Source organism: Engystomops pustulosus, chromosome 2 (assembly GCF_040894005.1).
Source record: "Engystomops pustulosus chromosome 2, aEngPut4.maternal, whole genome shotgun sequence".
Classification (NCBI taxonomy): Eukaryota; Metazoa; Chordata; class Amphibia; order Anura; family Leptodactylidae; genus Engystomops; species Engystomops pustulosus.
In genome coordinates, this window is record NC_092412.1 from 252603780 (window position 1) to 252629974 (window position 26195).

The 26195-nt window shown below is 46.0% G+C and overlaps 2 long non-coding RNA genes across 2 annotated transcripts in view; both read left to right on the forward strand.

Moving 5' to 3' along the window:
• The window catches only part of LOC140119633 (uncharacterized), a 149918-nt gene that overhangs the window by 113430 nt on the left and 10293 nt on the right, over nt 1–26195 (forward strand). The window lies entirely within an intron of this gene.
• LOC140116813 (uncharacterized) lies at nt 1011–24221 on the forward strand. Its single transcript, XR_011852978.1, has 3 exons — nt 1011–1089; nt 22921–23001; nt 24056–24221. It is a non-coding gene; the product is annotated as an uncharacterized lncRNA (long non-coding RNA).

The following is a 26195-nucleotide window of genomic DNA, read 5'->3' on the forward strand; positions in this document are numbered from 1 at the left end:
CCCTGCTGTGTAAGCCACAAAATATACTGGAAAACTTTTTTCATTTACGGATATTATTTCAGCGCTTCTTGCGCATCTGTTTACATTCCCCTCACCCGCCATATCCCAAACTTATAAGAACGCTACTATACTTGATCTTATCCGAAAGGTTCTTAGAAGTGCTGTTTGGGGAGTAGCCTAGAGACAGGGGCTTGGATTGGCGAAAGCTCGCCTGGCAGCGGAGCGCCAGCTCCATGCCAAGAACCAACTAACATAGTTTTAACTGCAGTACCTTTAATCTACTACTAGTTCACTGCCTCCATACATCGTCCCCTTATCAAACGAGCTGTGTCAGGCAGAATTTTGGATTGTTTTCATGGCTTCCATGTTAACTTTGTCGCCACCCTGCTGTGTAATCCACAAAATATACTGGCAAACTTTTATCATGTACCGATATTATTTGAGCGCTTCTTGCTCACCTTCTTTGGTTCCTCTCTGCTACCCATTGGTTTGAAGCCTGAGTCCATTTAGGGTATGTCGCCATGCCACTCTCTAGCCTTCCGCTGCTGCCGCTGCCTCTGCATGCCGTCCCCTATAGTGTCAGGGTCAATTATTGGATGTTTTAGATGCTATCTAGCTTCATTCTGTCACTCTGTCATGGCCATGCTGTTGCCCATAATTTTGGCATAATGGTGCGATTAAGCAGCCTCAGAGGCATCCATGCATGCTGCCCCTGCTGTTTCCTGTCCATTTCCGTGGTGTTTCCATCCTTTTCTGAGGTTCCCAGGTGTTTGGCCAAGCTTCCCTGTGCAGAGCCTTGGTCCCCTTGAAAAATGCTCGAGTCTCCCATTGACTTCAATGGGGCTCGTTACTCGAAACGAGCACTCGAGCATCGGGAAAAGTTCGTCTCGAATAACGAGTACCCGAGCATTTTAGTGCTCGCTCATCTCTAATCAGGTCTGGTGATTAGTCTCTGGTGATGATGTATGAAGCTCCTCCCCCCAAGCTGAGCCCCGCCCCCAAGTTACTGATATAATAACCCCCATCCCAAGAAGTGATCTATACTGAGGTGTCCTGTCCTCCTGTGTGCTGCACTTTCTCTATCACAAGGTAGGAAATATTAATAATCTAATATATAAAGCTGAGTGTGTGTGTGTGTGTGTGTATGCATGTATATATGTCCGTTAAAGGAATCTGCACCGTCACATTTACAATCACCAAATTTTGCACAGTTGTTGCCTGTAACGCATGGAACGAAATTTTCACCCAATGGTTTTCCAAAACCCACTTATTACCCGCCATATACAGGAGCCATTGTCTGCTGCTGCTGTGGCAGTTGGAAGCTGAGCCGTGATTGGTTGCTGTTCTGCCACAGGTCATTAATATGAGCTCTGAGCTGTGATTGGCTACTATAGGCAATGAGTATAAGACGCTTATGTGTGAGGTGAGCTCTGATTGGTTGCCATGGAACACTGATAAAATCCCCCATAGACATAGTGACGGAGACAGTCCCTGGAAAGAGAGTGACGGCGAGAGACAGTCACTGAAATGAGACTGCCAGCGACAATCGGTCACTGAAAGAGACTGCTAACAACAGACGGTCACTAAAATGAGACTGCCGGCAACAGACAGTCCATGAAAGATACTACCTGCAACAGATAGTCACTGAAAGAGACTGCCAGAAACAGACAGTCACTGGAATGAGTGCCAGAGACAGACAGTCTCTGTAATAAGAGTGACGGCGACAGACAGTCACTGAAATGAGACTGCCGGTGAAAGACAGTCACTGAAAGAGACTGCCAGTGACAGACAGTAACTGAAAGAGACTGCCGGCAACAGACAGTCTCTGAAAGAGACTACTGGCGAAAGACAGTCACTGGAATGAGAGTGGTGGCGACAGACAGTCACAGAAATGAGACTGCAGGGTCAGGTGCAAATACGGGCGCAAAAACACTTCAGACCGAGGTGGCTTAAACTAAGAAGCAAGCACTAAGCTATTCTGCAGAGCAGCTTATCCCCAGCAGTAGAGCTCAGGCGACACTACAGACACTACACACACTACACACACTACAGACCCTACAGACCCTACAGGCCCTACAGACACTACACACACTACACACACTACAGACAACCTGCAGCCTCTGTATAATACAGCAGACGAGCTCAGCAGACTCTAAAGACACTAACTGCAGCCTCTGTTTACAGTTCATGACCTTCTATTTACAAAACAATCTGCAGAAGCCTCAGCTCAGAGCAGGAGAGGAGAGAGGTTTGCAGGATTTTACTACGGATACTACGGATACCCCATGTAGCAGGATGACCACACCGGTGTCTGAGGAGGATACTGGCTAGAATTACAAGGGTGCAGCAGGAGACCAGCACTGGGGGATCCCCTCCAGGAGAAGCCACTGCTGAGGAGGTCACTGGGTGCTGGGTGTCACACACCTGGGTGCTGCTGTGGGCGTCATTCTCATGCTGGGGTGTGGGAGAGAAGCAGAGAGGAGCTTGTAGCAGGATGACATGTAACTGCCTGAATCTAACATTGCGCCTAAACTGTGTTAAAGTAAAGTGATTAATAAGAGGCAGGAACTCAACTCATTACAGATGGTGTAGCTGGTGGTGCAACAATGCCAGAATTAAGGCGCTACAAGGAGACTTGAGCGCAGAACTGTGATACATCTGGCCCCTTGTTTTTTGTATGAGCCTAATTTAACAAACTCTTTTTATGTTGTTATAAATGTCTCCATGTTTTATGTTCTTTTGTTTGTGTTTTTTTTGTATTTCTCGCTGGTGCCGGTGTCGGGCTGTGATGTCACAGCCTAGACCCGGCACTAACACCCGGGATCCGAAAAACTCCTATCCCGGGTGCTTAACCCCTTACACGCTGCGGTCAAGCATAACCGCGGCGTGTTAGCGTGTCCCGCGTGGATGGGACCCCCCCCCCCGTATGCCTCCTGCCGCTGCCCCCGGGTCCGACGAGTGACCTGAGGCTTCCGGCTCCTCTTCTCGCCGGGTTCTGCCTTCCTGGCAGGACCCGGCTGTAAATAACTGAGCATGCGTAGCAAGTGTATTGCAGTGTAAAGGCTTGAACAAGCGATCAGATGATTCCTTGTTCAAGCCAAAGAATGGGAAATGAAAAGTTAAAAAAAAAGATAAAATTATTTTAGAATAATAATTAAATAAATAAATACAATAAAAGTCCCATAATCTCCCTAGTTACACATATAATGCAAATAAAGTGAATAAAACACAAAAACACAAAAATATGTACATATTTGGTATCACCGCGTCCGTATTAATCTGTAAAATAAATCTAAATCAATATTGAACCCGCTTGGTGAACGACATAAAAAAAAAACACGAAAAACTTCCCGTAATATAGAATTTTTCATCAAACACCATCACAAAAAATGTTCTAAAAAGTCATCAAAAAAGCTATGTTCTCTAATATGATACGACTGAAAAGAACAACTGTTTTCGCAAAAAATAAGCCCTCAACCAGATCTGACAACAGAAAAATACAGAAGTTATGGCCCTGAAAAGTTATCAATAGTAAAAACAATGCGATTTCCTCCAATATTGGTTTTGCTCAGTAAAATTGAGCAAAGATAAGAAAACCTAAATAAATGAGGTAACACCGCAATCGTAGTGAACCAGAGAATAAAGATAAAATATTATTTTTACGGTGAGCGGGGGAAAAAAAAGTGCTAAAAATCCAAAATAAAAATTGATGATTTTGTTTGTGTCCCCCTTGAAATAGTTAATAAAATGAATTATCTATACATTGTATCTCATTCCGTAAATAATAAACCTCATATGTTTGCATTACCAAAAAAAAAAAAAATAATTTATAGATCGTACAATGTGACAATACAAATCTGCAGTGAATGGCGCCTCCATTCATTCTATACTCGGCCGTGCGCCCGTACAGCATGACGTGTGGATATGGGATGGACCCCCACTTTATTTTAAAACAGTTTAGACAAGAGAAAAACACGGTGTATGGAAAAAATACACAACCACATAACGTAATGGGTGAAATGGCCACAGCTTTATTTGAATCACAGGAATAAAACAATCAGAGGAGGAGTCAGGTAACATGCTAAGGGTGGGATTCCCCAATACCCCAATCTAAAGCTGCCTGACATACAGCACCCGGCCAGACATCAACAAAGGGGGGCGGCACGCTCTGGCTGCCATTCTAGCAGAGCCAGTACACTTTAAGGGCACCAATGACCCTAGTGAAGATTATCCATTGTGTGCTTCAACACCGTGCCCGCCCCTGGCTGCTTTTACCATTACCAGAGCCTTGAGGCCACTTCCAAAGCTCAGGCTGTTGACCACCATGAGCTTTTACATCCTCTATAAGTTAAATTAGTCCACCAATAACTTGCCTGCACCTTCCACCTGACTCCTCCACCGCAAAATAAAAGCTGCGACAGATAACAAAATGCCATACTTTGACTCCCATTCTATTTTTTTTCTTAAATACATATTCTTTTATTTGTTTTTAATTTTATATCTACATTTTTATTTAGATATTTCTTTCTTTTTCCATTTTAAAGCCAGGAGCATAACATTGAGAAATTTTAATCTCCAGGCAGAAACTTTAAATATGTGCAACCTCCGACTCACAAAGAGTCATCCCACAGCGCTCAGGAGAGGAAAAACCCCCTGTGGAGGAAACCTCTAGGGAACCATGGCTGAAGAATTGCCCTTCCTCTGGGCTTAGGAGGATAATGCCAACTTCATCTCATCAACAGTCAATTAAGAAATTTACATGATACAAGATAAACAGTGTCAAAGTTCAAAAAAAAAAAAAACAAAAAAAAAAAACAGACAATCATTTTCATAGAATTATACATGTAATTGGTAAATAACCAGTTGTAAATTAATGATAGTAAAGGGCGGGTGGGAGGGACATGTTTCTTTCTGTGCTTCTAGAGAGAGAAAGAGAAAGAGAGATACAGGACAGGGAGTGACATCTACTCCTGAGCTCCTCCCCTCTTACATCACTACACTATCCCACCCACTCTGTTCTTACATCACTACACTATCCCACCCACTCTGTTCTTACATCACTACACTATCCCACCCACTCTGTTCTTACATCACTACACTATCCCACCCACTCTGTTCTTACATCACTACACTATCCCACCCACTCTGTTCTTACATCACTACACTATCCCACCCACTCTGTTCTTACATCACTACACTATCCCACCCACTCTGTTCTTACATCACTACACTACACATCACCTACTCTGTTCTTACATCACTACACTATCCCACCCACTCTGTTCTTACATCACTACACTATCCCACCTACTCTGTTCTTACATCACTACACTATCCCACCCACTCTGTACTTACATCACTACACTATCCCACCTACTCTGTTCTTACATCACTACACTATCCCACCCACTCTGTTCTTACATCACTACACTATACACCACCTACTCTGTTCTTACATCACTACACTATACACCACCTACTCTGTTCTTACATCACTACACTATACACCACCTACTCTGTTCTTACATCACTACACTATCCCACCTACTCTGTTCTTACATCACTACACTATCCCACCCACTCTGTTCTTACATCACTACACTATCCCACCTACTCTGTTCTTACATCACTACACTATCCCACCTACTCTGTTCTTACATCACTACACTATACACCACCCACTCTGTTCTTACATCACTACACTATCCCACCCACTCTGTTCTTACATCACTACACTATCCCACCTACTCTGTTCTTACATCACTACACTATACACCACCCACTCTGTTCTTACATCACTACACTATCCCACCCACTCTGTTCTTACATCACTACACTATACACCACCTACTCTGTTCTTACATCACTACACTATCCCACCCACTCTGTTCTTACATCACTACACTATCCCACCCACTCTGTTCTTACATCACTACACTATCCCACCTACTCTGTTCTTACATCACTACACTATACACCACCCACTCTGTTCTTACATCACTACACTATCCCACCCACTCTGTTCTTACATCACTACACTATACACCACCTACTCTGTTCTTACATCACTACACTATCCCACCCACTCTGTTCTTACATCACTACACTATCCCACCCACTCTGTTCTTACATCACTGCACTATCCCACCCACTCTGTACTTACATCACTACACTATCCCACCCACTCTGTTCTTACATCACTACACTATCCCACCCACTCTGTACTTACATCACTACACTATCCCACCCACTCTGTTCTTACATCACTACACTATCCCACCCACTCTGTTCTTACATCACTACACTATCCCACCCACTCTGTTCTTACATCACTACACTATACACCACCCACTCTGTTCTTACATCACTACACTATCCCACCCACTCTGTTCTTACATCACTACACTATCCCACCTACTCTGTTCTTACATCACTACACTATACACCACCCACTCTGTTCTTACATCACTACACTATACACCACCCACTCTGTTCTTACATCACTACACTATCCCACCCACTCTGTTCTTACATCACTACACTATCCCACCCACTGTTCTTACATCACTACACTATACACCACCCACTCTGTTCTTACATCACTACACTATCCCACCCACTCTGTTCTTACATCACTACACTATCCCACCTACTCTGTTCTTACATCACTACACTATACACCACCCACTCTGTTCTTACATCACTACACTATCCCACCCACTCTGTTCTTACATCACTACACTATCCCACCTACTCTGTTCTTACATCACTACACTATACACCACCCACTCTGTTCTTACATCACTACACTATACACCACCCACTCTGTTCTTACATCACTACACTATCCCACCCACTCTGTTCTTACATCACTACACTATCCCACCCACTGTTCTTACATCACTACACTATACACCACCCACTCTGTTCTTACATCACTACACTATCCCACCCACTCTGTTCTTACATCACTACACTATCCCACCTACTCTGTTCTTACATCACTACACTATACACCACCTACTCTGTTCTTACATCACTACACTATCCCACCCACTCTGTTCTTACATCACTACACTATACACCACCTACTCTGTTCTTACATCACTACACTATCCCACCCACTCTGTTCTTACATCACTACACTATCCCACCCACTCTGTTCTTACATCACTACACTATCCCACCCACTCTGTTCTTACATCACTACACTATCCCACCCACTCTGTTCTTACATCACTACACTATCCCACCCACTCTGTTCTTACATCACTACACTATCCCACCCACTCTGTTCTTACATCACTACACTATCCCACCCACTCTGTTCTTACATCACTACACTATCCCACCCACTCTGTTCTTACATCACTACACTATACACCACCCACTCTGTTCTTACATCACTACACTATCCCACCCACTCTGTTCTTACATCACTACACTATCCCACCTACTCTGTTCTTACATCACTACACTATACACCACCTACTCTGTTCTTACATCACTACACTATCCCACCCACTCTGTTCTTACATCACTACACTATCCCACCCACTCTGTTCTTACATCACTACACTATACACCACCTACTCTGTTCTTACATCACTACACTACCCCACCCACTCTGTTCTTACATCACTACACTATCCCACCCACTCTGTTCTTACATCACTACACTATCCCACCCACTCTGTACTTACATCACTACACTATCCCACCCACTCTGTTCTTACATCACTACACTATCCCACCTACTCTGTTCTTACATCACTACACTATCCCACCCACTCTGTACTTACATCACTACACTATCCCACCTACTCTGTTCTTACATCACTACACTACCCCACCCACTCTGTTCTTACATCACTACACTATCCCACCCACTCTGTTCTTACATCACTACACTATACACCACCCACTCTGTTCTTACATCACTACACTATCCCACCTACTCTGTTCTTACATCACTACACTATCCCACCCACTCTGTACTTACATCACTACACTATCCCACCTACTCTGTTCTTACATCACTACACTATCCCACCCACTCTGTTCTTACATCACTACACTATCCCACCCACTCTGTTCTTACATCACTACACTATACACCACCCACTCTGTTCTTACATCACTACACTATCCCACCCACTCTGTTCTTACATCACTACACTATCCCACCTACTCTGTTCTTACATCACTACACTATACACCACCTACTCTGTTCTTACATCACTACACTATCCCACCCACTCTGTTCTTACATCACTACACTACCCCACCCACTCTGTTCTTACATCACTACACTATCCCACCCACTCTGTTCTTACATCACTACACTATCCCACCCACTCTGTACTTACATCACTACACTATCCCACCCACTCTGTTCTTACATCACTACACTATCCCACCTACTCTGTTCTTACATCACTACACTATCCCACCCACTCTGTACTTACATCACTACACTATCCCACCCACTCTGTTCTTACATCACTACACTATCCCACCTACTCTGTTCTTACATCACTACACTATCCCACCCACTCTGTTCTTACATCACTACACTATCCCACCCACTCTGTACTTACATCACTACACTATCCCACCCACTCTGTTCTTACATCACTACACTATCCCACCTACTCTGTTCTTACATCACTACACTATCCCACCCACTCTGTTCTTACATCACTACACTATCCCACCTACTCTGTTCTTACATCACTACACTATCCCACCCACTCTGTTCTTACATCACTACACTATCCCACCTACTCTGTTCTTACATCACTACACTATCCCACCCACTCTGTTCTTACATCACTACACTATCCCACCCACTCTGTTCTTACATCACTACACTATACACCACCCACTCTGTTCTTACATCACTACACTATCCCACCCACTCTGTTCTTACATCACTACACTATCCCACCCACTCTGTTCTTACATCACTACACTATCCCACCCACTCTGTTCTTACATCACTACACTATACACCACCCACTCTGTTCTTACATCACTACACTATCCCACCCACTCTGTTCTTACATCACTACACTATCCCACCCACTCTGTTCTTACATCACTACACTATCCCACCCACTCTGTTCTTACATCACTACACTATCCCACCCACTCTGTACTTACATCACTACACTATCCCACCCACTCTGTTCTTACATCACTACACTATCCCACCCACTCTGTGTTAGGATTGGTACACAAAAGACAGGGGATAGTGTGCCCTGAGCTTGCCCCAACCTCTGTCCCTTCCTATAGCCCCCCCACGCTAAACCGTGGGGCGACTACTTGAAGACTCGAAATATTCTGGGTAAGTGTGGGAAGGGGAACACAAACAGACTGACAAACATAAAACATAAAAGAATCGTAAACAAGCCGGAGTCACAACTAGAGGGTACGTCAAAAGCAGAATCAGTAAGCAAGAGTCAAAGTCCAAAACTAGCCGAGTTAGCAACAATATAGATACAGATACAGAGCAATACAAACTAGCAGCAACCAGGTGGAGAAAGGGATTATCAAACACTGGCACTGGTGACTAGTGAAGCTGCAATTTATGCAGCCAGAACTCCACCTCCAGAACCTGATAGGTGCTGGACAGCATCTGGGAATTAACCCCTCATGGTGCAGAAACAACCAAGCACCAAGCAGAGGTTCAAAGTCCCAGCCACTCCTAGACAGCGCGAGATCTTAGCAGCCGCTGCCCAGGACGAGAGGTGGAGTTTGCGCGGATACGCGCCGGGGTTTGGAGAACGCTGCTGGTACCACCAGAAGAACCAGAAGTCCCAGCAATCTCCCTAGCGAACCTGACAGTACCCCCCCCCTGACGGGGGGCCTTCGGACCCCTAGATCTTAAAGATGGCTTCTGAGGGTAGGTCTGATGAAATAACCTGAGTAACCGTGGAGCATGAACATCTCTAGCCGGAACCCAAGACCTATCCTCAGGACCAAAACCTTTCCAATGGACCAGGTACTGCAGGGAGTTACCTACCCATCTGGAATTCACCACCTTTTCCACCTCAAATTCCAGATTCCCCTCCACAATAGATGGAGAAGGAGGGTCAGAAAGAGGCAAAACAGGCTCAACATAGCGCTTCAGAAGACTCTTATGGAAGGTGTTATGGACCCGCCACCCTGCTGGAAGTGTAATCTTGAAGGAAACCGGGTTAACAATATGAGTAACAACAAACGGACCCACAAACCTGGGCGCAAACTTCAAAGAGGGGACCTTCAATTTAAGGTTTTTTGTTGATAACCACACTTTATCCCCCACCACAAACGTATCAGATTTAGTGCGCCTTCTTTCAGTTTGTTGGACCATAGAATTTTGTGCCCTCTGAATATTCTCCCGAACTTGTGACCAGAGCGAGCGCAACTTGGATGTAATGGCTTCCGCTCGAGGAATATTAGAAACGGTCCACTACCACCCAAATCACTGTATAGCCTTGAGATGCTGGCAGATCAGTGACAAAATCCATTGACACTTTAGACCATGGCCTGGTGGGAACTGGAAGCGGAAGAAGAGGCCCCTCAGGACGTCTCCTGGGAGTCTTTCCTCGCGCACAGACCTGACAGGCTTGGACAAATGCGTGCACATCATTAGTCATGTGAGGCCACCAGTAACTTCTCTTTAAGAGATTCAAGGTACTCCGCATTCCCGGATGACCTGCCAATACTGAGCAATGCGTCTCCTCCAACACTCTCAAACGACAAGAAAGAGGAACAAATAATTTGCCTTCCGGAAGGTCTTTGGGTGCAGATTTTTGTCCTGCTAAAATTTGAGAGGAGAGGTGGGAGGAGACAGCTGCCAACACAACACCTGGAGACAAAATATTACTGTCCGTAGTCGCTGGAAGCTCAGGAGTCCCGAAGCTACGGGACAAGGCATCAGCCTTCACATTTTTTGACCCAGGTCGGTAGGTGACCACAAAATTAAAGCGAGAGAAAAACAAGGCCCACCTAGCCTGACGTGAGTTCAAACGCTTAGCAGTATCCAAATATACTAAGTTCTTATGATCTGTGAGCACAGTTATCGGATGAAGAGCTCCTTCCAAAAAGTGTCGCCAGACTTCAAATGCCCACTTAATGGCAAGGAGCTCTCGATTACCAATATCATAATTCCTCTCACAAGAGGAAAACTTTCTAGAGAAATATGCACAGGGCCTAAGTCTGGTGAGAGTGGAGGACCCCTGAGACAACACTGCACCTACTCCTACCTCGGAGGCATCAACCTCCACAACAAACGGTAGAGAGAGGTCAGGTTGAACCAAAACTGGGGCTGACGAGAATGCCGCTTTTAAAGTTTCAAACGCTGAGCAAGCGGCAGGGGACCAGTTGTTTGGATCAGCACCCTTACGGGTTAGATCCGTGAGGGGTTTGGCGATCACAGAAAAGTTCTTTATAAAGTTCCGATAATAGTTAGCGAAACCTAAAAATCGTTGTAGGGCCTTAAGATTGGTAGGCCGAACCCAGTCCGTGAGCGCCTGAACCTTACTCGGATCCATCTGTACATCAGAGGGAGTCACAACATAACCTAAGAAGGAAACCTTCTGGACGCAAAAAACACACTTTTCCAGCTTAGCGAAGAGGTGGTTTTTGCGCAACCTGGTAAGTACTTGGCGGAGATGTTGCTGGTGAGAAACCATATCAGGAGAAAAAATCAAAATATCGTCTAGATACACCACCATAAACACACCGATGTAATCATGAAAAATGGAGTTCATAAAGCCTTGAAAAACCGCTGGGGCATTACTCAAACCAAAGGGCATAACCAGGTATTCAAAGTGCCCCAAAGGTGTATTAAATGCGGTTTTCCACTCATCCCCTTCTCGGACCCGAATCAGGTTATAAGCCCCTCTGAGATCTAATTTAGAGAAAACTTGGGCCCCAGAAACCTGATTTAAGAGATCCGGGATCAAGGGGAGGGGACCTGAGTTTTTTACCGTTATCTTATTTAATTCTCGATAGTCAATACACGGCCGTAAACCACCATCTTTTTTCTCAACAAAAAAGAACCCGGCCCCAGTGGGCGACTCAGAGGGACGAATATGTCCGATTGCCAAACTCTCATCAATATAACTCTTCAGTGCCTCCCGTTCTGGTACCGACAAGTTATATATACGACCCTTTGGCAGTCTAGCATCAGGAAGAAGGTCAATTTTACAATCAAACTCCCTGTGAGGAGGAAGGACTTGGGACAAGGGTTTTGAAAACACATCTGAGTAGTCCGAGAGAAAACCTGGAAGACCCTGATCTTCCGTCACTACTGTACATAGTGAAACTCTGGTCAGGTGCTCCTTACAGAGAGGACCCCAATGAACCAGCTCCAGAGTTTCCCAATTAATTACCGGATTATGGATCCGGAGCCAGGGTAGACCAAGAATGACATTTTCAGACAGGTTTTCCATAACTAGAAAAGAACACCATTCTTCATGCATAGCTCCTACCATAAGCTTTATCTGCGGGGTTCGGAATTTGATCAACCCTGCCTGTAGAGGGGTCAAATCCGCACCCGACATCTGGATAGGAGTGGACAATGGAATCAATGACATGCAAAACTGAGAGACAAAATTATAATCGATTAAATTAGTCGCAGCACCTGAATCCAAAAAGGCGCGACCAGTGCAGGAAACAGACTGAAACTTAACCGTACAAGGTAAATACATTCTAGACACAATAGGGAGTACCTGAGCTCCTAAGCAGTCCCCCCGACTACTGCTTAGGAGCGGAAGTTTTCCTGCTGCTGCCTCTTGGAACAGGTGTTGATCTGATGATCAGGACTTCCACAGTAGAAACAAAGATGGCGTCTTATTCGATGTTGCTTCCGCTGTGCAGGAGAGATGCTATCCAGCTCCATGGATTCCAATTCTGGACTACCTGGAGACGGACTGGCCGCTGGCTGACAGTCCGAGGACACCCGAGGTGATCGCCTGGATCTTAGGCGACGATCAACTCGGATGACCAGAGTCATAGCATCATCTAATGTCTGAGGCTCGGCATAAGCTAAGACTAAGTCCTGTACTCGGTCTGACAGTCCGGACATAAATTGGTCTTTTAGGGCGCAGTCATTCCATTGAGAGTCAGTCACATACTGTCTGAACTGGGCACAATAATCTTCTGCTGTCCGTTTTCCCTGACACAGAGATCTAAGGTGGGAAACTGCAAGTGCTCGGCGGTCAGGTTCGTCATAAATCTGGCCTAAAGCAGAAAAAAAGGCGTCAAGAGAAGAACGAGATGGAGAGTCAGGTGGGAGAGAAAAAGCCCAATTTTGCGGATCCCCACGCAACAGGGAAATTACCACGCCCACCCTTTGAATCTCTGTGCCCGATGAACGAGGGCGTAAAGTAAAGTAAAGTTTACAGCCCTCCCGAAATGAAAAAAATTTCTTACGGTCACCAAAAAACACGTCAGGGAGAGGAACCTTAGGTTCAGGCGTGGGTGGCAGTGGATCCTGCGGTGATGTCTGCCGTGGAACCTGCATAGATTCCTGAATTTGGAGACGGGAAGCTAGATCCTGAACAAGCTGAGTTAGGGTCTGGACCTGAGCGACCACAGCTGACAAAGGCTCCATGGAAGGAGAGAATGTAGCAGGTCGGATACAGGATGCAGACCTATGTGTGGCCAGTGTTTCTGTTAGGATTGGTACACAAAAGACAGGGGATAGTGTGCCCTGAGCTTGCCCCAACCTCTGTCCCTTCCTATAGCCCCCCCACGCTAAACCGTGGGGCGACTACTTGAAGACTCGAAATATTCTGGGTAAGTGTGGGAAGGGGAACACAAACAGACTGACAAACATAAAACATAAAAGAATCGTAAACAAGCCGGAGTCACAACTAGAGGGTACGTCAAAAGCAGAATCAGTAAGCAAGAGTCAAAGTCCAAAACTAGCCGAGTTAGCAACAATATAGATACAGATACAGAGCAATACAAACTAGCAGCAACCAGGTGGAGAAAGGGATTATCAAACACTGGCACTGGTGACTAGTGAAGCTGCAATTTATGCAGCCAGAACTCCACCTCCAGAACCTGATAGGTGCTGGACAGCATCTGGGAATTAACCCCTCATGGTGCAGAAACAACCAAGCACCAAGCAGAGGTTCAAAGTCCCAGCCACTCCTAGACAGCGCGAGATCTTAGCAGCCGCTGCCCAGGACGAGAGGTGGAGTTTGCGCGGATACGCGCCGGGGTTTGGAGAACGCTGCTGGTACCACCAGAAGAACCAGAAGTCCCAGCAATCTCCCTAGCGAACCTGACACTCTGTACTTACATCACTACACTATCCCACCCACTCTGTTCTTACATCACTACACTATCCCACCCACTCTGTTCTTACATCACTACACTATCCCACCCACTCTGTTCTTACATCACTACACTATCCCACCTACTCTGTTCTTACATCACTACACTATACACCACCTACTCTGTTCTTACATCACTACACTATCCCACCCACTCTGTTCTTACATCACTACACTATCCCACCCACTCTGTTCTTACATCACTACACTATCCCACCCACTCTGTTCTTACATCACTACACTATCCCACCCACTCAGTTCTTACATCACTACACTATCCCACCCACTCTGTTCTTACATCACTACACTATCCCACCTACTCTGTTCTTACATCACTACACTATCCCACCCACTCTGTTCTTACATCACTACACTATCCACCACCCACTCTGTTCTTACATCACTACACTATCCCACCCACTCTGTTCTTACATCACTACACTATCCACCACCCACTCTGTTCTTACATCACTACACTATCCCACCCACTCTGTTCTTACATCACTACACTATACACCACCCACTCTGTTCTTACATCACTACACTATCCCACCTACTCTGTTCTTACATCACTACACTATCCCACCTACTCTGTTCTTACATCACTACACTATACACCACCCACTCAGTTCTTACATCACTACACTATCCCACCCACTCTGTTCTTACATCACTACACTATCCCACCCACTCTGTTCTTACATCACTACACTATCCCACCCACTCTGTTCTTACATCACTACACTATCCCACCCACTCTGTTCTTACATCACTACACTATACACCACCCACTCTGTTCTTACATCACTACACTATACACCACCTACTCTGTTCTTACATCACTACACTATCCCACCCACTCTGTTCTTACATCACTACACTATCCCACCCACTCTGTTCTTACATCACTGCACTATCCCACTCACTCTGTTCTTACATCACTACACTATCCCACCTACTCTGTTCTTACATCACTACACTATCCCACCTACTCTGTTCTTACATCACTACACTATCCCACCCACTCTGTTCTTTTAACAAGGACCATCATCTTACCTCAATACTATCATCTAAATTCAGTCGTTATAGGTCCCCCCTTACCACCGTCATGTTCCTGCTTCGCCTATGGCTTCGCTGTTGTCAGTCACCACCACATATGGGGTATCAGTACACTAGGGAGGAATTGGGCATCAAATGTTGCAGAGCGTTTTATCATTTAATTTATTATGAAAATGTCAGTTTTGGCCAAAAACAATGTATTTTCCAAAAAAAATTCAAAAGTTTCTAAATCGCAGGTCCATATTGTTTTAACCCATGTGAAACACTTAAAGGGTTAATGGACTTAATAGAAGTTGTTTTACATATGTTGAGGGGTGAAGTTTTTATTGTGGGGTAATTTATGGAGTTTAACAACTTTTTAGGCCTCTAAAAGTCACTTGGAAGCTGAGTTCTCCCTCAAAATGTGAGTTTTGGCAATTTTCATGAAAATGAGAAAAATCGCACCTAAAGTTCTGCGCCTCATAACATCCTAGAAAAGTGAGAGGACGCATAAAATATCATCCCAACATAAAGCAGATATTCTGTAAATGTTAATTATCAAACTTTTTGGGTAGTTTTACTTCCTGTCTGTAAAGCAGAACATTTCAAACTTGGAAAATGAAGAATTTTTACAACCTTTTGCCAAATTTTCACTTTTTTTTGGAACGAAACACAAAACCTATCACTTAAATTTTACAACTAACATGAAGTACGATGGGGCAGATTTACTTACCCGGTTCATTCGCGATCCAGCAGCGCGTTCTCTGCGGTGGATTCGGGTCTTCCGGCGATTCACTAAGGCAGTTCCTCCGACGTCCACCAGGTGGCGCTGCTGCGCTGAAGCCCGCCAAGTTCCGGCGGAATGCACGATCCTATTCATGGTGAAGGTCGAGTCTGGTCATTGAGCTGAAAACTAGTGTCTGTGATAAGGGGTTAATCAGGAATATGTGCGGTTTCTTTTATTAATTGCATGTTGCACAATACTGTATGAAGCACCCTACATACAATCTTATATACTTCACATTTAACTCAGCCCGGTAATATACGAGTTCTGAATGGATATTATTATTATTATCCCAAATTAAATTTTTATGCTAATTCAATGACATATAATTAATGTTGAATGTGGTTGAGTATTGTCTATCTTGGGAACTTGTTATACTTTGTGGCTCATTGGGGCAGATTTACTTACCCGGTCCATTCGCGATCCAGCGGCGCGTTCTCTGCGGTGGATTCGGGTCTTCCGGGGATTCACTAAGGCAGTTCCTCCGACGTCCACCAGGTGTCGCTGCTGCGCTGGAGTCCGCCGAGGTTCGGCGGAGTGCACGAGCCTATTCCTGGTGAAGGTAAGCGCGTGTCCAGCACACTTTGTTTAAAAAATGTGACGCTTTCGTTTGGCCACGCCCCCCGATTTCCGTCGCGTGCATACCAGCGCCGATGTGACACAATCCCATCGCGTGCGCCAAAATCCTGGGGAAATTCAGGAAAAATCGGCGCACATCAGAAATATTCGGGTAACACGTCGGGGAAACGCGAATCGGGCCCTTAGTAAATGACCCCCATTATGTTGTGAAACATATTTTTGTTGGGGATTTGCATGTGTCTAGTACTAGTAGATAAGTAGAGTGGTAATCAAGCCAATATCTAGAATGTTTTATGGAACATGCTATAGTTTTATAACTTTTTTGTAAACTTCATGTATTTCTGTTTAGCGTTCTGACATTGAGGTTTTGCTGAAATTTAGTGGTTAGTAAAACTACAGAAAACCAAAATGTAAAATGCCAACATCAGGGTCCCCGGGCACAATGTGGATTTGCAGAATATTACAGCAATGCCCCATGGACAGTTTAGAATGTCACAGTTTAAATTCGCCCCCCCCCCCACCTGGTGGTCCTAGGATCGTATTCAATTAGTGGCTCGAACCTCTTAGTGAAACGGGCGCAAACTCTGCTAGTTCAGACCGGTGCAGCAGTGAAGGTGCACCCCCCATCCTGCCCTCGGTCAGGCTCGTTCCTTGTCTATTCTAATCCCTAAACACCCAAAGTGATGTATGGGTCCTAGAAGCCAGAAAACTGCCGGGGACCTGGAGGTTCATGTGGTTTCCGTACCAGCCATAATGAATCTTCCCTGTGTGCTCATCGCACCATGACTGTACATAATACAACACGTCCCAAATTATTCTGCAAATTACCATATATACTCAAGTATAAGCCGAGTACAAAAAATGTGCTGAAAAACTCTAACTCGGCTTAAACTCGAGTCAATAAAAAAAAGTCTACTCTCCTTCCAATGCTCAGAAGCAGAAACGGCTGCAGTGGGCCCAGACATACATGAAGACTAGTTTAAAAGTCTTGCTTACTGATGAGCGTCGTGCAACCCTGGATGGTCCAGATGGATGGAGTAGTGGATGGTTGGTGGACGGCCAGCATAAGGCTGCAATGTCTGGAAGGAGGTTATGGAGACATGTTTTGGGCCAGAAGAGAGAGAAGAGAGCTGGTAGGCCCCTTTATGGTTCCTGAAGCTGTGAAAATGACTATGGCAAAGTTTATAGAGTTTCTGATGCATGAAGGACAATTCTCCATCTCATGCAGGACAATGCACCATCTGATGCAGGACAATGCACCATCTCATGCAGGACAATGCTCCATCTCATGCAGGACAATGCACCACCTCATGCAGGACAACGCACTATCTCATGCAGGACAATGCTTCATCTCATGCAGGACAATGCTTCATCTCATTCAGGACAATGAACCATCTCATACAGGACAATGCACCATCTCATGCCGGACAATGCACCATCTCATGCAGGACAATGCTCCATCTCATGCAGGACAATGCACCATCTCATGCGGGACAATGCACCATCTCATACAGGACAATGCTCCATCTCATTCAGGACAATGCACCATCTCATGCAGGACAATGCTCCATCTCATGCAGGACAATGCACCATCTCATGCAGGACAATGCACCACCTCATGCAGGATAATGCACCATCTCATGCAGGACAATGCACCACCTCATGCAGGACAATGCTTCATCTCATGCAGGACAATGCTCCATCTCATGCAGGACAATGCACCATCTCATGCCGGACAATGCACCATCTCATGCAGGACAATGCTCCATCTCATGCAGGACAATGCACCATCTCATGCGGGACAATGCACCATCTCATACAGGACAATGCTCCATCTCATTCAGGACAATGCACCATCTCATGCAGGACAATGCTCCATCTCATGCAGGACAATGCACCATCTCATGCAGGACAATGCACCACCTCATGCAGGACAATGCACCATCTCATGCGGAACAATGCTCCATCTCAGGCAGGACAATGCTCCATCTCATGCAGGACAATGCTCCATCTCATGCAGGACAATGCTCCATCTCATGCAGGACAATGCACCATCTGATGCAGGACAATGCACCACCTCATGCAGGACAATGCTCCATGTCCTGCAGGACAATGCACCATCTCATGCAGGACATTGCTCCATCTCATGCAGGACAATGCTCCATCTCATGCAGGACAATGCTCCATCTCATGCAGGACAATGCACCATCTCATGCAGGACAATGCTCCATCTCATGCAGGACAATGCTCCATCTCATGCAGGACAATGCACCATCTGATGCAGGACAATGCACCATCTCATGCAGGACAATGCTCCATCTCATGCAGGACATTGCACCATCTCATGCAGGACAATGCCCCATCTCATGCAGGACAATGCACCATCTGATGCAGGACAATGCACCATCTCATGCAGGACAATGCTCCATCTGATGCAGGACAATGCACCATCTCATGCAGGACAATGCTCCATCTCATTCAGGACAATGCTCCATCTCATGCAGGACAATGCACCATCTCATGCAGGACATTGCTCCATCTCATGCAGGACAATGAACCATCTCATACAGGACAATGCTCCATCTCATGCAGGACAATGCTCCATCTCATGCAGGACAATGCTTCATCTCATGCAGGACAATGCACCATCTCATGCAGGACAATGCTCCATCTCATGCAGGACAATGCACCATCTGATGCAGGACAATACTCCATCTCATGCAGGACAATGCACCATCTCATGCAGGACAATGCTCCATCTCATGCAGGACATTGCACCATCTCATGCAGGACAATGCCCCATCTCATGCAGGACAATGCCCCATCTCATGCAGGACAATGCACCATCTGATGCAGGACAATGCACCATCTCATGCAGGACAATGCTCCATCTGATGCAGGACAATGCACCATCTCATGCAGGACAATGCTCCATCTCATTCAGGACAATGCTCCATCTCATGCAGGACAATGCACCATCTCATGCAGGACAATGCTCCATCTCATGCAGGACAATGCACCATCTCATGCGGGACAATGCACCATCTCATACAGGACAATGCACCATCTCATTCAGGACAATGCCCCATCTCATGCAGGACAATGCTTCATCTCATGCAGGACAATACACCATCTCATGCAGGACAATGCTCCATCTCATGCAGGACAATGCTCCATCTCATGCAGGACAGTGCTCCATCTCATGCAGGACAGTGCTCCATCTCATGCCTGACAGTGCACCATCTCATGCAGGACAATGCACCATCTCATACAGGACAATGCCCCATCTCATGCAGGACAATGCTCCATCTCATGAAGGACAATGCACCACCTCATGCAGGACCATGCACCATCTCATGCTGGACAATGCACCATCTCATGCAGGACAATGCACCATCTCATGCAGGACAATGCTTCATCTCATACAGGACAATGCTTCATCTCATACAGGACAATGCTTCATCTCATGCAGGACAATGCTTCATCTCATGCAGGACAATGCTCCATCTCATGCAGGACAATGCTTCATCTCATGCAGGACAATGCTTCATCTCATGCAGGACAATGCTCCATCTCATGCAGGACAATGCTCCATCTCATGCAGGACAGTGCTCCATCTCATGCAGGACAGTGCTCCATCTCATGCCTGACAGTGCACCATCTCATGCAGGACAATGCACCATCTCATACAGGACAATGCCCCATCTCATGCAGGACAATGCTCCATCTCATGAAGGACAATGCACCACCTCATGCAGGACCATGCACCATCTCATGCTGGACAATGCACCATCTCATGCAGGACAATGCACCATCTCATGCAGGACAATGCTTCATCTCATACAGGACAATGCTTCATCTCATACAGGACAATGCTTCATCTCATGCAGGACAATGCTTCATCTCATGCAGGACAATGCTCCATCTCATGCAGGACAATGCTTCATCTCATGCAGGACAATGCTTCATCTCATGCAGGACAATGCTTCATCTCATACAGGACAATGCTTCATCTCATGCAGGACAATGCTCCATCTCATGCAGGACAATGCACCATCTCATACAGGACAATGCCCCATCTCATGCAGGACAATGCTTCATCTCATGCAGGACAATGCTCCATCTCATGCAGGACAATGCACCATCTCATGCAGGACAATGCACCATCTCATGCAGGACAATGCACCACCTCATGCAGGACAATGCTCCATCTCATGCAGGACAATGCTTCATCTCATACAGGACAATGCTCCATCTCATGCAGGACAATGCACCATCTCATGCAGGACAATGTACCACCTCATGCAGGACAATGCTCCATCTCATGTAGGATAATGCTCCATCTCATGCAGAACAATGCTCCATCTCATGCAGGACAATGCTCCATCTCATGCAGGACAATGCTCCATCTCATGCCTGACAATGCTCCATCTCATGCAGGACAATGCTCCATCTCATGCAGGACAATGCTTCATCTCATACAGGACAATGCTTAATCTCATGCAGGACAATGCTCCATCTCATGCAGGACAATGCACCATCTCATACAGGACAATGCTCCATCTCATGCAGGACAATGCTCCATCTCATGCAGGACAATGCTCCATCTCATGCAGGACAATGCACCATCTCCTGCAGGACAATGCACCACCTCATGCAGGACAGTGTTCCATCTCATGTAGGATAATGCTCCATCTCATGCAGGACAATGCTCCATCTCATGCAGGACAATGCTTCATCTCATGCAGGACAATGCTCCATCTCATGCAGGACAATGCTTCATCTCATACAGGACAATGCTTAATCTCATGCAGGACAATGCACTACCTCATGCAGGACAATGCACCACCTCATGCAGGACAATGCCCCATCTCATGCAGGACAATGCTCCATCTCATGCAGGACAATGCACTACCTCATGCAGGATAATGCCCCATCTCATGCAGGACAATGCACCATCTCATGCAGGACAATGCTCCATCTCATGCAGGACAATGCCCCATCTCATGCAGGACAATGCACCATCTCATGCTGCACAAATACCTCTGTGTCATTGGCTGCTATGGGCATAACAGGAAAGAATCTCATGGTGTGGCCACCATCCTCCCTGACCTCAACTCTATAGAGAACCTTTGGAGGATCATCAAGTGAATAACCTATGAGGGTGGGAGTCCGTTCTCATCATACAGCAGCTCTGGAAGGCGGCTTTGACATCATGCAAAGAAATTCAAGCAGAAACTCTACAAAAGTGATGACAGGTGATGACTTTTATTGTACTGACTGTAATTTGCGTCAACCATTTAGGAAAATTAGATATAAATATAATTTGCATAATAATTTGGAACGTGTTGTATACCTCTATTGGAGCAGCGACCTGACCACAATTTGTGCCCTCGGATCATTGCCCCCAATACAGTCAGGTACATCATTGTAAAAATATTGGCACAGACATTGACATGACCTGATCTGTGATTCTACAGAAGTCCTGCTCTTGTTCCTGCTCAAATCCATTGACTTGAATTGATGACTCTAAGGAGTGAAAGCCATGAAACTGCGAAATGATGACATTTTCTATTACAGTAAGGGAAGGAAAAACTGAGATGTGATAAATGTTCAGTCAATTGAAAACTGAGGTGCACAGTGGTTGTAAGGTAATGTCAAAGGCTCCTATCCTATCGCTTCCAGTATTAGGCTGCAGCGGGCAGGCGCTGGTGATTTGTCCTGACTGCTGCAGACTCTGTATAACAACAGGGACCGGAGCTGACGAGAGGAGCTACACTGGACCTGAGCTGATGGGAGGAGCTAAAATGGTTCAGAGCTAATGGGAGGAGCCATACTGGACCAGATGATAAGGAAAGGGATAAGAAGATCCAGTGTTGGCCTGGGGTTCCTTGGACCCAACCTCCATCAGCCCAGAGGAAATAAACCAAAGTAGAAATTTGATTTCCCTCTGCAAAACCTCTAGGGTTAACATTGAGTTAGAGTCCAGGCCCACCTAAGAATTCTCTGGTACTCTAGTGGGCCAGTCCACTAGATCTTTTTTATTTTTTAGGAGCCCCAGCTTACCATACTGTGTATTACATACAGTATTAAACAGTAAAACTGGACATATCCCAAATGCAGTGAAATCTTTTACATGTCTTTTATACTTTTATACTATACCAATATTATTCTTTTTGACAGATAAGACATGGTTTTCCTGAAGAAATCTCTGTTCCTTGTACTTTGCCTTGGATTTGTCTCCCTCTCCATCTGTAGAGAGGAGTAAGTATATTTATATGTTGTACCATTAATTCAAGGGATATTACTATTACTAGGTGTCAGGCTTCTGGGGTAGTGAACCCACTGGACCACCGCGGACGACGACACGAGCCAACACCTGGGACCGGAATCTAAGTGGCACCCGGTTTTCACCAGAGCCCGCCACAAAGCAAGTTAGACTTGCTGTGGCAGGATACCACCAGGTCACTCCACAGGTGCCACTTTGACCGTGGTGGCGGCCAAGGCGAGGTACAGGGTCGGCAGGCAAGTTCATGGTTGGGGACGGGCAGGAGGTCAAGACAGGCAGCAAAGGTTCAGAGTCGGAGGCAGAGCAGAAGGTCAGGGCAGGCAGCGGAGGAGCGTAAACAGGAATAGGTCCTGGGCCACATTGGGGAATCCAATCACAAGCACTAGGCACAGGGCAAAGCTGTCTCGATGGCATATAGCAGGAAGATCCGGCAGGGAATGCTGGGAGACACCATTTCCTAAAAAAAGGGCCAGCACCAATCAGCAGTGCGCTGGCACTTTAAATCTTCTGAAGATGGCTCGCACGCCCTAGGAGATGGGAACTCGTGTGCATGGCCGCTGGATGGGAATCAGGAATGGGGAGAGGGAATACAGAGCAGCGGGGCACTGGGGAAAACAGAGGATCACGCAACCGGAGACGTGGGTCGGGAGAGCACCCATGACACTAGGACAAGTCACTACATTTTGATTGGTGTCATTCCAACTACTGGAACATTTGGGTACTTTGGCCTGATGACAAGTCCTCTTAAAAATCCCAATGTTTTCTAAAACCAGGGAGACCATCAATGCTCCAGTACAGGATCACAGGGGAAAGAAGAGCCGACTGCTGGGAATTTTTGGTTTACTTTGAATTTTATTTTAGGTCCAGTTGGATAATAATGAATAATGGGGGTAAAGCTGTGACCTTGCAGGGGGCAGCACTACCAGTATAGTCTATGTCATACATGTATTCCATCAGAAATAATTAAGTGTAAAAAAATAAACAGCAAATAGAATTTCAATAGATTTATACTTCCTCCTGCCTTCACAGTAAACGGCAAGATGACGAAGAGCACGAAGAGGAACGTGAAATAGAAGGAGCTCACGACAGAGAGAAGAGATTTATTAAAACAGCAATAGAGTTGTGTTGGTTCATAAAAAACCCTGAAGATTGTGAACATTTATTGCCCAAAAAACAATAAAGCAGAAATAACTAACATTATGGTCTGTATTCCTTGTATATAAGGAACCTTACTGCATCCAGTCCTGTAGGAAACACACAATGGGCTAATTTACTTACCCGGCTGCTGGAGTTCACCAAAAGTGCATTGTATGACAATAATGCGCTGTGTCGCAATTCACTAAGATTGTGCGCCCAATTTCCTGCATGTGTCGCTTCCCCGCTCAGGTCCCCGGAGTTCACCTTCTTCTTCCTGGTGCATGTAAGTGTATTGTCCGTGTGTAATGCGCTGTGCGGGGAGTCACTAAGATCCTGCGCCCGATATCCTGCATGTGTCGCTTCCCCGCTCAGGTCCCCGGAGTTCACCTTCTTCTTCCTGGTGCATGTAAGTGCATTGTCCGTGTATAATGCGCTGTGCGGGGAGTCACTAAGATCCTGCGCCGATATCCTGCATGTGTCACTTCCCCCGCTCAGGTCCCTGGAGTTCACCTTCTTCTTCCTGGTGCATGTAAGTGCATTGTCCGTGTATAATGCGCTGTGCGAGGAGTCACTAAGATCCTGCACCTGATATCCTGCATGTGTCGCTTCCCCGCTCAGGTCCCCGGAGTTCACCCTCTTCTTCCCGGTGCATGTAAGTGCATTGTCCGTGTATAATGCGCTGTGCGGGGAGTCACTAAGATCCTGCACCCAATATCCTGCATGTGTCGCTTCCCCGCTCAGGTCCCCGGAGTTCACCTTCTTCTTCCTGGTGTATGTAAGTGCATTGTCCGTGTATAATGCGCTGTGCGGGGAGTCACTAAGATTGTGCGCCCAATTTCCTGCATGTGTCGCTTCCCCGCTCAGGTCCCCGGAGTTCACCCTCTTCTTCCTGGTGCATGTAAGTGCATTGTCCGTGTATAATGCGCTGTGCGGGGAGTCACTAAGATCCTGCACCCGATATCCTGCATGTGTCACTTCCCCGCTCAGGTCCCCGGAGTTCACCTTCTTCTTCCTGGTGTATGTAAGTGCATTGTCCGTGTATAATGCGCTGTGCGGGGAGTCACTAAGATTGTGCGCCCAATTTCCTGCATGTGTCGCTTCCCCGCTCAGGTCCCCGGAGTTCACCCTCTTCTTCCTGGTGCATGTAAGTGCATTGTCCGTGTATAATGCGCTGTGCGGGGAGTCACTAAGATCCTGCACCCGATATCCTGCATGTGTCACTTCCCTGCTCAGGTCCCCGGAGTTCACCTTCTTCTTCCTGGTGTATGTAAGTGCATTGTCCGTGTATAATGCGCTGTGCGGGGAGTCACTAAGATTGTGCGCCCAATTTCCTGCATGTGTCGCTTCCCCGCTCAGGTCCCCGGAGTTCACCTTCTTCTTCCTGGTGCATGTAAGAGCATTGTCTTGCGACACAATTGTAAAGTTAAATCCCGCACTCAGTCTGAATCAGTCAGATCGTCCGACGATCCCCCCCCACCCAATTTGTGTTGCATGAAACCAGCTGCGACACAATCCCAGCGCAGACACCTGTTAAATACCTGTGCAAGCCGTGAAATCCTTGAAAAAGGTGCAAAGTCCGACGAAAGTGCGATCTGCGACCCTTAGTAAATAAGCCCCAATGTGTAAGTCTTTAGTTCTGAGTAGAGATGAGAAAATCAATAATTTTTGCTGCCACCAAAGGGAATCCAAATCTTTTATGATTTGCTTTGGACTTATCTATAAAAATGGAGGCTGCCATTCATCCCGCATAGGAAGGGTAAAATGGGGAAGTTTGAGGGCAAATGAAAAAAGATAATAGGATAATAAAAGAAAATAAGATAAGGGTTTTGTTTAAATAAAATGGTTGTGTTTTGGAGGACTATAGGGAGTTTTATACTAATTTCCAGGACAACCGGGGCAACATCCAACCAATTCAATGCAGACCTGAAGCTTCAGCAAAGTGAATATTGCAAGATTTGTCATCCAAAAAAGAAATAGAAAGTCTGCACACCGATTCTCAGCAAATGGGTCTGGGTCCGCGCTGTAGATCCCT